The 14,034-nt window shown below is 42.0% G+C and overlaps 1 long non-coding RNA gene across 1 annotated transcript; it reads left to right on the plus strand.

Annotated features, from left to right (window-relative positions):
• Positions 1-10,594: 10,594 nt before the first annotated feature.
• Positions 10,595-11,536, plus strand: LOC119274747. The gene is made up of 3 exons (XR_005135314.1): positions 10,595-10,677; positions 10,889-10,975; positions 11,321-11,536. It is a non-coding gene; the product is annotated as an uncharacterized LOC119274747 (long non-coding RNA).
• The last annotated feature ends 2,498 nt before the right edge of the window (positions 11,537-14,034 follow it).

The following is a 14,034-nucleotide window of genomic DNA, read 5'->3' on the forward strand; positions in this document are numbered from 1 at the left end:
GCTCAAAGAAGAATTCCGGTTTGACAAGAACGACAGGATATCGCAAATATGCTGCCCGCTGCTTTGCTCTTGTTAGTACCTGTTGTCCTGTATCACTGTACTTGCATACATGTCTGGTTCATTATGTGATAGCAGTATGCATGATAGCTTGCTTATCAATTGTTCGCTCCAAATTATCTGATCTGTATGAATGGTTACATTAGTGTAGAATATATCGAATGCCAGTGTTTTTTTAGCTCTGCATTGTTCTTGTAAGTACATGTTGTCCTTTATCAGTGTACTTATAATGACAGGTAGTTGTTCAAGTACCATCACTCTGCAACTTATTTTCCTTTGCCCTCCATTTTCTACACACCAGATCTATATTTACTCTTACCATAAGGTTGGTACTGAAGAAGTTTAGATGTGCATTGCTCTTGGCTGTACCTTTTGCCTGTATCGCTGCACTTACATTTATAGCTACTTGGTTATGTAGCATCACTCTTCATCTTATCTTAAATATTCTCCATTTTTCGTATATTATCACATCTATATTTACTCTTAACAAAATGTAGAATAAAGGCAATGCTTTTGAAGAAGATTCTGTGGTAAACTTCTTGAATTGCCCCCCCATTAGCATGGACAAGGCCTTTATGGAGCCTGTCTTCACCAATAATGTAAGTTTGTCCATCTCAAGCCTTCAAACTTTGTTGTATATATTTGGTTAGGTATGACTACAACAACTGTTTATTTTTGGTGTTTGCATCAAATTGCTTGTTTAAAGTTTATTATATGTAGTTCATAAACAAAAGTTCGTCCTTTCTCAATTTAAGTTTTCAGTTGTACAACCAAGTTCCTTATTCATACCATGTAAATTAAACTATACAGAGCAAGTGATCTTCTTTTGCACTGCATGTATGCTTCTGTTCTTCATCTGTAATCCAGTGGTGTGGTGAACCTACCCACTACAGCACAATGTCATATTCTGCAATGTCTTAACTATGAAAAATGTCATATCATTCTACTATTATTTAAACCGTCTCTTTATTTGCCAATCTGAAATGGTATAAATTGACAGCACACTAACCATTGATACTTATGAGTTCTTGATCTGTAATCCAGTGGTGTCATGAAGCTGCCAACTCCTTCACAATGTCATTTCCTGCCATGTCTTGACCTGAACAATACCATATTGTGTTAATGCAAATTTAAACTGTGTCACTTTATTCGTCAGTAAGAAATGTGATGAATTGTCAGCACTGATACTTTTATGTGCAAAAACTGTCATTTGTCTGCTTGTTTATCTTTCAGAGTGAGGAAGATATAAGTGTTGAACAAGCGCAGTCTCATCATCTTGCTCAGCTGCTTGCGCTGCAGCTCCCCAGCAGGGCTAACCTTTCTTGAACTCTATTGAAGTGCTGTCGGTTTTGTATATTATTTTGTCGGCGTGTTTATTTGCACTGGTGGCGATCTTTGAAGCCCAGTGTATGTAATCTGTTGTCTGCTTGTGCTTTATTATCATAGTGGCGAACTTTGATGCCCAGTGGATGTAATATGCCGTAATTTCTTTAGTGTATAGTATAGGTTTTTTCTTATTCACGATGCTGCAGTTATTTTACTGTATATATATCCTGTCTTCGCAGTAAACCGGCCAAACCGTAAAATTACGGTACATAATCGGGCCGTCATGCAATCACAATGTAGGTTGGGCCTGAAACGTGCCGATCAGCTCACGGGCCGGCAGCAGCCTGAAATGAACCCCGACCCATGATTGTGCGAATCAAATCACGGGCTTTTAACAGGCCGAAAAATTGTCTCGGTCCTTGTTTGGCCCAATCAGATATCGACTGCGAGCAGGCCGGATGCAAACCGGGCCGTAGTTAGGCCCAACTATATGACGGGCTTTTAACATGCTGAAATTAATATAGGGCCGAAATGTTAAATGGGCCCTTAACAGGCCAAAACTAATATCAGGCCCAAAAGCATAGTGTCCAGTTTACGGGCCGAATTTGATATGGGCCATAATTAGGCCCAAAACCTCTTAAAGGGCCGGACCTGATCTGGGCCGTAATTTGGCCCAGAACGTGGTAGGCTTTTAACGGGCCGGATCTCATATGGGCCACTATTAGGCCCGGAGCGTGGCAGGCCATTAATAGACCGGATCAAATATGGGTCGGCATTTGGCCCAAAACATGGCAGCCAGTTAACGGGCCAACCTACTAGGGTCCTCAAAATCTTGTGGGCCTACAGCTGGGCCGGCCCATTAATGTCGGTGAAATCTCGTGGGCCTTTAGCTGGGCCGGCCCATTATGATCTGCAAGAATTTTGTGGGCCTTTACCTGGGCCGGCCTATTATAGCACACAAAAATCTTGTGGGCCTTTACCTGGGTCGGCCCATTATGGCCCGTGAAATCTTGTGGGCCTTTAGCTGGGCTAGCCCATTATGGTCCGCAAAATCTAGTGGGCCTTTAGCTGGGCCGGCCCATTATGGTCTGCAAAATATTGTGGGCCTTTAGTTGGGCCGGCCCATTTAAACTTGTTGGGCTGTGCCACGTGTCGACGTATCATAGGCGCCTTCTGTCCAGTGAGTGGATGACATCTATCCCGACGATGAGCCGACATGTGTTTCCTCTAGCCAATGATGATTTTACACGTGGAAAATCCCCATTGGTCGGGGCTGTTAACGGGTTATCGGATCCAAAACCCGACCCGATAGCTTAACGGCGTTCCGTTACGGTGGATGGCACATGTCGGTCACCCTTGACGAAAGCACTTCTATGACGTGCGATTTATCGTCATGGAAGTGGACACTTCCGTGATGATAATTTTGGTAATGTCATGGAACACTTCTACGACAGCACAGGTATGACTATCTTGATTCTGTCATAAATTTGTCATGGATGTACATGCATGAAAAAAAAGCGACCTACTGTGACAAACACGTATCATCACGGAAGTGTATTTTTTTGTAGTGAAGCATGGTGGAAATTTCAGCTTTCGGTATCTTTCTTTTATTTGTAATAATATATTTCATATACTAAGCATAAGGATTGGTTTTGAGCATATCAGTTAATCGCATACGCAAAAGATAGGTCTAATCATTTCAGCAAAGCGCTCAAAATCCTCATCATCCTTTTTCTTGGATGGTTTGGGAGGAAAAGGCATGGGTTTCTGAACCCAAGGCTCTCTTTCTTTACCGTGTTTCCTAGCAACAAAGTCTTTCTTATCATAACGTTGATTCTTTGATTGTGGGTTATCAAGATCAGCAGGAGGTTCAATTTCTATATCATTATCATTACTAGGTTGAGCATCATCATGAACATTATTATTGACATTATCACTAGTTTGAGTTTTATTACCAGGTTGTGTTTCATCATCAGAAATAGAAATATTATTTGGATTCTCAGGTGTTTCAACAATAGGATAACTAGAAGCATGCAAAGTCCTATCATTTTTCTTTTTCTTCTTTTTAGAAGAACTAGGTGCATCTAAATTATTTCTCTGAGAATCTTGCTCAATTCTCTTAGGATGGCCTTCAGGATACAAAGGTTCCTGAGTCACTCTACCAGTTCTAGTTATAACTCTAACAACATTATCATTATTCTTATTATTCAGTTCATTGAGCAAATCATTTTGAGCTTTAAGTACTTGTTCTACTTGAGTGGTAACCATAGAAGCATGTTTACTAATAAGTTTAAGTTCACATTTGACATTAGCCATATAATCACCCAAGTGTCCAAGCATATTTGAATTGTATTTTAATTGTCTACCAAAATAAGCATTAATATCTTCTTGCTTAGCTATAAATTTATCAAACTCATCTAAGCACGGGCTAGCAATTTTAGTAAATGGGATTATAGCTTTATCATATCTATAGAGATAATTTACCTTTACTACCTGTGTCGGGTTATCAAGACCATGAGTTCCTTTTTCTTCCATAGATTTCTTTGCCTCTTGCATATCTTCAGGACTGAGAAATAGAATACCCCTCTTCTTCAGAGTTGGTTTAGGAATAGGCTCAAGAATTGGCTCCAGAGGTGTCCAATTATTTTCATTTGTCAGCATATTATTTAATAGAATTTCAGCTTCATCTGGTGTTCTTTCCCTGAAAACAGAACCAGCACAACTATCCAGGTAATCTCTGGAGGCATCGGTTAGTCCGTTATAAAAGATATCAAGTATTTCATTTTTCTTAAGAGGATGATCAGGCAAAGCATTAAGTAATTGGAGAAGCCTCCCCCAAGCTTGTGGGCGACTCTCTTCTTCAATTTGCACAAAATTATATATATCCCTTAAAGCAGCTTGTTTCTTATGAGCAAGGAAATATTTAGTAGAGAAGTAATAAATCATATCCTGGGGAGTACGCACACAACCAGGATCAAGAGAATTAAACCATATCTTAGCATCACCCTTTAATGAGAACGGAAATATTTTAAGGATATAAAAGTAGCGAGTTCTCTCATCTTTAGTGAATAGGGTAGCTATATCATTCAATTTAGTAAGATGTGCCACAACAGTTTCAGATTCATAACCATCAAAAGGATCAGATTCAACCTAAGTAATTATATCAGGATCAACAGAGAATTCATAATCCTTATTAGTAACAAAGATAGGTGAAGTAGCAAAAGCAGGGTCAGGTTTCATTCTAGCATTTAGAGATTGCTTACTCCATTTAGCTAATAATTTTTTAAGTTCAGTTCTATTTCTGCAAGCTAAAATGGCTAAAGAAGCATCTTGATCAAAAACATAACCCTTAGGAATAGCAAGTGGTTCTTCATCATCACTTTCATCAGTATCATCAGATTCAATATTTTCAATCTCTCTAGCCATAGCAAGTTGTTCATCAAGAAAAGCACTAAGTGGCATAGTAGTATCAGGCATAGAGGTAGTTCCATCATAAGTATCATGCATAGCAGAAGTGGCATCATCAATAACATGCGACATATCAGAACGAATAGCAGAAGCAGGTGTAGGTGTCGCAAGCTTACTCAAAACAGAAGGTGAATCAAGTGCAGAGCTAGATGACAGTTCCTTACCTCCCCTCGTAGTTGAGGGATAGATCTTGGTTTTTGGATCTCTCAAGTTCTTCATAATGATAAGCAGATATATATCTGAAGTGACTCAAAGAATAGAGCTATGCTCCCCGGCAACGGCGCCAAAAAATAGTCTTGATAACCCACAAGTATAGGGGATCGCAACAGTTTTTGAGGGTAGAGTATTCAACCCAAATTTATTGATTCGACACAAGGGGAGCCAAAGAATATTCTCAAGTATTAGCAGCTGAGTTGTCAATTCAACCACACCTGGAAACTTAATATCTGCAGCAAAGTGTTTAGTAGCAAAGTAATATGATAGTGGTGAATAACGGTAGCAAAAGGTAACAGTAGTAAAAGCAATGTTTTTGGTATTTTGTAGTGATGATAGCAATAGCAATGGAAAAGTAAATAAGTGAAGAACAATATATGGAAAGCTCATAGGCAATGGATCGGTGATGGAGAATTATGCCGGATGCGGTTCATCATGTAACAGTCATAACCTAGGGTGACACAGAACTAGCTCCAGTTCATTGATATAATGTAGGCATGTATTCCGATCATACTCATACGTGCTTATGGAAAAGAACTTGCATGACATCTTTTGTCCTACCCTCCCGTGGCAGCGGGGTCCTTACGGAAACTAAGGGATATTAAGGCCTCCTTTTAATAGAGAACTGGAACAAAGCATTAACACATAGTGAATACATGAACTCCTCAAACGACCTTCATCACCGGTAAGTATCCCAATTATTGTCACTTCGGGGTTAACGGATCATAACACATAATAGGTGACTATAGACTTGCAAGATAGGATCAAGAACACTCATATATTGATGAAAACATAATGGGTTCAGATCTGAAATCATGGCACTCGGGCCCTAGTGACAAGCATTAAGCATAGCAAAGTCATAGCAACATCTATCTCAGAACATAGTGGACACTAGGGATCTAACCTTAACAAAACTAACTCGATTACATGATAGATCCCATCCAACCCATCACCGTCCAGCAAGCCTACGATGGAATTACTCACGCACGGCGGTGAGCATCATGAAATTGGTGATGGAGGATGGTTGGTGACGACGATGGCGACGGATTCCCCTCTCCAGAGCCCCGAACAGACTCCAGATCAGCCCTCCCGAGAGGTTTTAGGGCTTGGCGGCGGCTCCGTATCGTAAAACGCGATGATTTCTTCTCCCTGATTTGTTTCTCCCCGAAACTCAATATATGGAGGTGGAGTTGGAGTCGGAGAGGCAACAGGGGGCCCACGAGGTAGGGGCGCGCCCCCCACCCTCGTGGCAAGGTGGTGGGCCCCCTGGCCTTCATCTTTGGCAGGTATTTTTCTTATTTTCTGAAAAGTGTCTCCGTGAAGTTTCAGGTCATTCCGAGAACGTTTGCTCCTGCACATAAATAACACCTTGGTAATTCTGCTGAAAACAGCGTCAGTCCAGGTTAGTTCCATTCAAATCATGCAAGTTAGAGTCCAAAACAAGGGCAAAAGTCTTTGGAAAAGTAGATACGTTGGAGACGTATCAACGTATCAGGCATGTACCACCAAACTTGTGCATTGTGTATTTAAAGTTTTAAACATCACACCCAATATTCCTACATATATTCGGCCACTTCCAGGTGGTTCTTAACTTCTGGGCCCTCTCATCGATGTTCGACGACGCGCCCAACCGTGGGCCCGCAAGGTCAAAGTTGTGCATTGGAATTTTGAACATCACATACCACCCTTTTCACTCATATATATTTGGGCCACATGCTGGTGTAGTTATCTTCTGACCTTCTCTAATGTTTTTTTTGCTGCAAAGACTTTGATGATGCTCAACGTACACGGGTATAATGTCTTAACCGTGTGAGATGCAAGTGTCCTGTGAATCACCATGACTGCGCAAGCGCGAGCAAAGGTGGAGGTACTGGCTCAACCGTGTGCGATGCAAGTGCGCTGTAAAATCACCACGACTGTGCAAGCGCGAGCAAAGGATGGAGGTACTGGCTTAACCATGTGCGATGCAAGTGCACTGTAAAATCACCACCTACGCAAGCTAAAGGCGGGTAGTTTATTTAGAAATTAGGACGAACCATGTGCGATAGACCAGCTAGCTAGAAATCTAAAAACAAACTGCCCGCCTTGAGCGTTGCCAAAATCAGTCGTTCCGCCACTTTTCCTTATTATCATAAACACATATTCTTATTGGAACATGCGCGATCTTGGGTACTCCCGCCCCGCATCAATTCCTTGACCCAAACTTTAGTCCATTGTACTTCAACTGTCGCCCACACTCCTCCAGCACCGGCATTATAGTAAAATTGCAGTAGCCGAGGCATTTGAACCATCGCCCTCCCTTGTCCACCACCATCTCCACCCACCATTACTAAAATTTTCAGTAGCCACGGCGTATCCTCAAATGCCACCCCCTCCATAGTCCCCCCCACCCGGCCCCCTCCCCGTCGAATCCTAGCTCGTTTGCGCCGCCGCCACCATCGCCAACCCCTGCCGGTCTTCCCATTCCTCCTAGCTTAGATAATAAAGTTTAGGTTACCCAGCGATTCCCATACCATCGCCCCACTCCCCTGAGTTTTTAGATGAGCCCTGCGGTGTCCCTCCTCGCCAGATCCACATCCCCTGCTCCAGAATGTCGTAGCCTAAGCTCGACCACATATCCCGAGGAGCTCGATGAGCGTTTGGCCAAGAAGAGGTTTATCATTGCCTCTCCGATGGACGTTGGCAAGGTGGCCACCGTTCGCCCGTCTTGTCGATCCTGGAGAAATATGTCGCCGCGGAAGCCAACGAAGACGTTGACTGTGTTGCCATGCCGAAGGCTTCATGTCAGCGGGCTAGCATATTACTATATCTTGGGAAAGCTGGCTATGACATCAAGCTCGTCGCCAGCGATGACTTCACACGGGCCATGTCATAGGTTAAGTGGTTCATCCCCAACCCCTCTAGTTCAACCGCCGTCAATCTATTTGACGGCCCTGCCGCTGATCTCCTCCGCCAAGCGGTCAAGGATTTGTGATCCTTGTACGCCATCGAGCCCATTTTATCATTTCTGAAGGACACATTCGAAGGAAATATGCCCTAGAGGCAATAATAAAGTTATTATTTTATATTTCCTTATATCATGATAAATGTTTGTTCATGCTAGAATTCTATTAACCGAAAACTTGATACATGTGTGGATACATAGACAAAACACCGTGTCCCTAGTAAGCCTCTACTAGACTAGCTCGTTAATCAAAGATGGTTAAGTTTCCTAACCACAGACATGTGTTGTCATTTGATGAACGAGATCACATGATTAGGAGAATGATGTGATGGACAAGACCCATCTGTTAGCTTAGCATTTTGATCGTTCAGTTTTATTGCTATTGCTTTCTTCATGTCAAATACATATTCCTTCAACTATGAGATTATGCAACTCCCGGATACCGGAGGAATACCGTGTGTGCTATCAAACGTCACAACGTAACTGGGTGATTATTGCTACCTCTTGAGCACTGCGTTGGTTTTCCCTTGAAGAGTAAAGGGTGATGCAGTAAAGTAGTGTATGTATTTCCCTCAGTTTTTGAGAACCAAGGTATCAATCCAGTAGGAGACTACACGCAAGTCCCTCGTACCTACACAAACAAATAAGAACCTCGCAACCAACGCAATAAAGGGGTTGTTAATCCCTTCACGATCACTTACGAGAGTGAGATCTGATAGAGATAATAATAATAAGATAAATATTTTTGGTATTTTTATGATATAGATTGAAAGTAAAGATTGCGAAATAAAATAGATTGGAAACTTATATGATAAAAGATAGACCCGGGGGCCATAGGTTTCACTAGTGGCTTCTCTTAAGATAGCATAGTATTACAATGGGTGAACAAATTACTTTCGAGCAATTTATAGGAAAGTGCATAATTATGAGAATATCTAGGCATGATCATGTATATAGGCATCACGTCCGCGATAAGTAGACCGAAATGATTCTGCATTTAGATATATTATAACTGAGCACCCTTCCAGCCCTCTCAGGCCATCAACAACCACAGCCGTTTATTTTCGCGATTGAGCCATTTCTGGCCGTCTGTTCACGGTTAAGGCGCTGTCTCCCTCGTTTTTCAGCAAGTGGGCCGACTGTCCTATAGGGACGCTACTCCCGTGGAAAATTGAAGCGCGCTGGTTGATTCGGCCTCTGGCTAATTCGGCCTTACGAGCAAGAAGCCCATCGCAGCCGAGAAATAACACGGTATCTCTCCTCACCTACCCATGACCTCCCTCCTCCTAAAGAAACCCACACGACCTCTCTCCTCGCTCGCGCCCCTCCCTCTCCCACGCGGATGACAACGGCGACCGCGGCAGGTCCGCTTCCCATGCTCGTGGCAGTCCTCCCCATGCAGACAATTGGGCTTGCAGCGCCTCCCCCTCCTCGACCCCCCATTCCGGCGGACCATCCCTCCGGAAACCACCGGAGGCTGGATGCGACCTCAAGTGGCGTCGTCCTTCCCAGATCTGGGCCAAGCGGCTTTGCCCCTCCCTCTTCGACGGGAGGCGCCCATCTCGCAATCTGACTTCGAGCAGCCGCACCCATCGGGACGCACCTGCTTGCCGGGCTATGACGCCACCCATCCCTAAACCGCTGGCGGCGGCGGAAACAAGCCGGCGACGCCTTCGCCAAGGTTGCAGCGATGGTAACCACACTAGGGTTCCGGGTGCTGTTGGGAGGGGCGAGCGTGTGGCATGGGCCGCTGGCCTTTGGGACACATCTCCACACGCATCAGCTGGGATCTTGTGGCAGCGGTGGTGGCGAATGACGCCCCATCTTCCCTTAGCCGGTTGATCAACGCGGCGACAGCATGCACTGCCCCCGTCCTTCACATCTCAATGTCGCAGTCGTGGCCTTCCTCGTCCATCAGAGGTGCTCAACCATCTAAACACTAACCTTCCCTCATCTTATTTCAGATTGTAACTCTGTTTTAATTCAATCATACTCTATTTTTCTTGGTACAGGGGACTCTTGGTGGGCAACTTCTTCTTCACCATGGTTCTACAGCAACTGCACAAGTAGGTCAGGTCTCTTGGATTGGTGCCCCGTGGAATTCAGATTGTAGGTGATGTATGGCGTTGCACAAGAGAGGACATGTCTATTGGAAACAACTAAATTTCTCCGTGATGCTACTGCATGAACTACCGAATCCTAAGCAAGTCTACACACAAGAGTTCAGGGTTGAATTGAGTTGTTCCCTCCACATGGTTGGAAATTAAGGTTTTGTGTATACAAAGTTTCAGTATTGTTGGATTTTCATATTATTCGGTGGTGACCTACCCAAGCAACAAGCACGGATTGTGGAAGAAGTGAAAAATATACTAGAGATTATATGTGTTCGAAATCAAATGCTAGCCCTAGAAATATTAGTTGAACAAGTCGTTCAAATCGTTGTTTTAGTAATGTATATAGGTCAATACCACTTTGTTAATCAAGTTGATCAAATTTCTTCTTTTTATTTACCTTTTTTTCTTTGAACCATTTTTATCCTTTTCTTCCTGAATCACATAACTAACGTAGTTTAACTATCAGGTCTTTAGTATAAACGGACAAAGGAAGAAATGTTCTTCAAGTCTCAAGCATTGTTGGGTTCTGACGGTGAGAATATCTTTTACAGTGAGGTAACGACATAACTAGACATGTACAACAAGTTTGCAATTGTTATCACTGTTCTACCTAGCTCATGGTGCCTTAAGTTGCTTCCATTATCTTTCTATGAATATGTCAAAATCTAGCTTTGGTACTGATGCTTTTGAGTGCTCACTTGTATTTACTTAACTAAAAGCTAACAACTGTGATACATAATTTCCAAGTTTTTTTCGTATCTACCAGCTTTTGGCTATCCTGGGTGGTGGGAATGGCGCTAGAGGGTTCTCAGTTTAATGCCAAGTATTATGACAACAAGATGGTATAGATGCAGTAAGTTACCTCTCTGCCGCTTTTTTTATATTAAACTTTGGAGGTCATAAGAAGCTTTCTTTCTTGTTCGATGACACCATGTACTTTGTGTAATGGTTGCAATATTCATGAACCAAGCTGATACAAACCAAATACCTTTGCAAATCAATTATTGACTTGAACTTTGGGATTTTTCACTTCATATGTTGAAATGCCTACGAATATTGTTGAGATGAACCTCTAAGAGAACCTTCTGAGAGGCATATACACTTGTGGTATAAAAACTCCTGCCCTTACATGCTGCTTACCAATTTAAATTTTGATCATCTTACAAATCCAACACTTCCATAAATTAATTATTTGTAGGGTGGGAATTTACTATGACTCAGTTAGCAAAGCGGGTCTCACCTGCAGAGGATGTGATAAAATATTCCAGAGCCCGAGGAAGAGAAATAAACCAATATGGTTATTTCTATGATGAAAGGTATGAGAAGTCAGCTTTATTTAAATATGAAACATACGTAAATTATTCAGAAATTGTATCATGAGAAGCCCTCACTTAAACTGAACGAAACGTTGCTGGTTTTTAGCCAAATGTTGGAATGTCACCAAGCTATGTGATTTCTTTATGCTTGGAGGCAATCATAAAGACATAGACTTACTGTGACCGTTTTTAGTTTACCTTTACGTTTAATATGCCCTGTTATGAAAATGCTACTGAAAGTAGAATATGACATTCAGGTTAATGTACATTTTTTCTTCATTTCCTTTAGTTACTAAATTTGTATTGGGTCATCTTTAGGCAATCATTTCTTTTATCATACATATCAAAAGTCCCCAAGTTGCTACTCCAGATATTTATTCAAATTTGGGGCATTTGGTTTCAGAGTACTGCTTGCTTGGACAATGATGTAGTTTATGATGGACTTTGGATAGCAACTTCCGTTCCAAGATTCTGGAGATATCTTACCTCTTGATCGAAGTTCCGTGGGGATGACGTCCAAATTCCGAGACTCATGTTGACAAGAGGTTGAGTACAGATACAACATGATGACATTTCTGCCATCAGGACGCACTATTTTAGAACCCATTGTGGGTTTGGTCATTTGTCACCGACTCTTTTTAATATTGGCTTCCCAAAACCCCATGTAACTATATTTTGGTATAAAACATCAATGCATATTGTTATTTTTATTTTGATAAATAGTTGTTTCCTTACAGCAATGAGGTAATATGTGATAGTACTAAGTAATGTGCTACCGTGAGCAACCATGCTAGATGCTGGTGTCGGTTCACAACATTCATTTCATTGGGAGCTATATTTTGAGGGCCAACCGGGAGAACCTACGGGAATGATCTTATTTACTCCCTCTGCAAAAAATATAAGATCATTTAGATCACTGTTTACAAAGAGAGTACGTAACATGTTATCGATCGTCCAGTTTATGTATCTATTTATGACCTAATTTGGAGCATACCGGATCTTGCTCATGCCTCCTTACATTTATATTAACTCCTATCACTAATTTGGAGCATACCGGATCTTGCTCATACCTCCTTACATTTATATTAACTCCTATCACTACATGGACAAATTGACGGGCGCGGCAACGCGCGCCATCGATGATCTAGTGTACTACTATTACTCCACACATCGACCGCTATCCAGCATGCATCTAGAGTATTAAGTTCATAAGAACAGACTAACGCATTAAGCAAGATGACATGATGTAGAGGGATAAAGTCAAGCAATATGATATAAACCCCATATTTTTATCCTCGATGGCAACAATACAATACGTGCCTTGCTACCCCTGCTGTCACTGGGAAAGGACACCGCAAGATTGAACCCGGAGCTAAGCACTTCTCCCATTGCAAGAAAGATCAATTTAGTAGGCCAAACCAAACTGATAATTCGAAGAGACTTGTAAAGATAATTAAATCATACATATAAGAATTCAGAGAATAAATAAATATTGTTCATAGATAATCTTGATCATAAACCCACAATTCATCGGTTCTCGGCAATCACACCGCAAAAAGAGTTACATCGAATAGATCTCCAAGAAGATCGAGGAGAACTTTGTATTGAGATCCAAAGAGAGAGAAGAAGCCATCTAGCTAATAACTATGGACCCGAAGGTCTGAGGTAAACTACTCACATATCATCGGAGAGGCTATGGCGTTGATGTAGAAGCCCTCCATGATTGATTCCCCCTCCGGCGGAGCTCTAGAAAAGGCCTCAAGATGGGATCTCTTGGGTACAAAAGATTGCAGCGGTAGAAATAGGGTTTCGTGGTGCTCCTGGATGTTTTCGGGGTATATGGATATATATATAGGAGGAAGAAGTAGGCCGGTGGAGCTACGAGGGGCCCACGAGGGTGGGGGCGCGCCCAGGGGGTAGGCGCGCCTCCATGCCTCGTGGCTCCCTCGTTTCTTTCTTGACGTCCACTCCAAGTCCCCTGGATCAGATTTGTTCCAAAAATAACTCTCCCGAAGGTTTCATTCCGTTTGGATTCTATTTGATATTCCTTTTCTACGAAACACTGAAATAGGCAAAAAACAACAATTTGCACTGGGCCTTGGGTTAGTAGGTTAGTCCCGAAAATAATATAAAAGTGTATAAATAAGCCCATTAACATCCAAAACAGATAATATAATAGCATGGAACAATAAAAAATTATAGATATGTTGGAGACGTATAAAGCATCCCTAAGCTTAATTCCTGCTCGTCCTCGAGTAGGTAAATGATAAAAACAGAATTTCTGATGTGGAATGCTACCTAGCATAATTCTCAGTGTAACTTTCTTTATTGTGGCATGAATGTTCAGATCCGAAAGATTCAAGACAAAATTTTAATATTGACATAAAAATAATAATACTTCAAGCATACTAACAAAGCAATCATGTCTTCTCAAAATAACATGGCAAAAGAAAGTTCATCCCTACAAAATCATATAGTTTGGTCATGCCTCATTTTCGTCACACAAGAATGCTCTCATCATGCACAACCCCGATGACAATCCAAGCAATTGTTTCATACTTTAGTAATCTCAAACTTTTTTCAACTTTCACGCAAT

The sequence above is a fragment of the Triticum dicoccoides genome, chromosome 1A (assembly GCF_002162155.2).
Source record: "Triticum dicoccoides isolate Atlit2015 ecotype Zavitan chromosome 1A, WEW_v2.0, whole genome shotgun sequence".
Lineage (NCBI taxonomy): Eukaryota > Viridiplantae > Streptophyta > Magnoliopsida > Poales > Poaceae > Triticum > Triticum dicoccoides.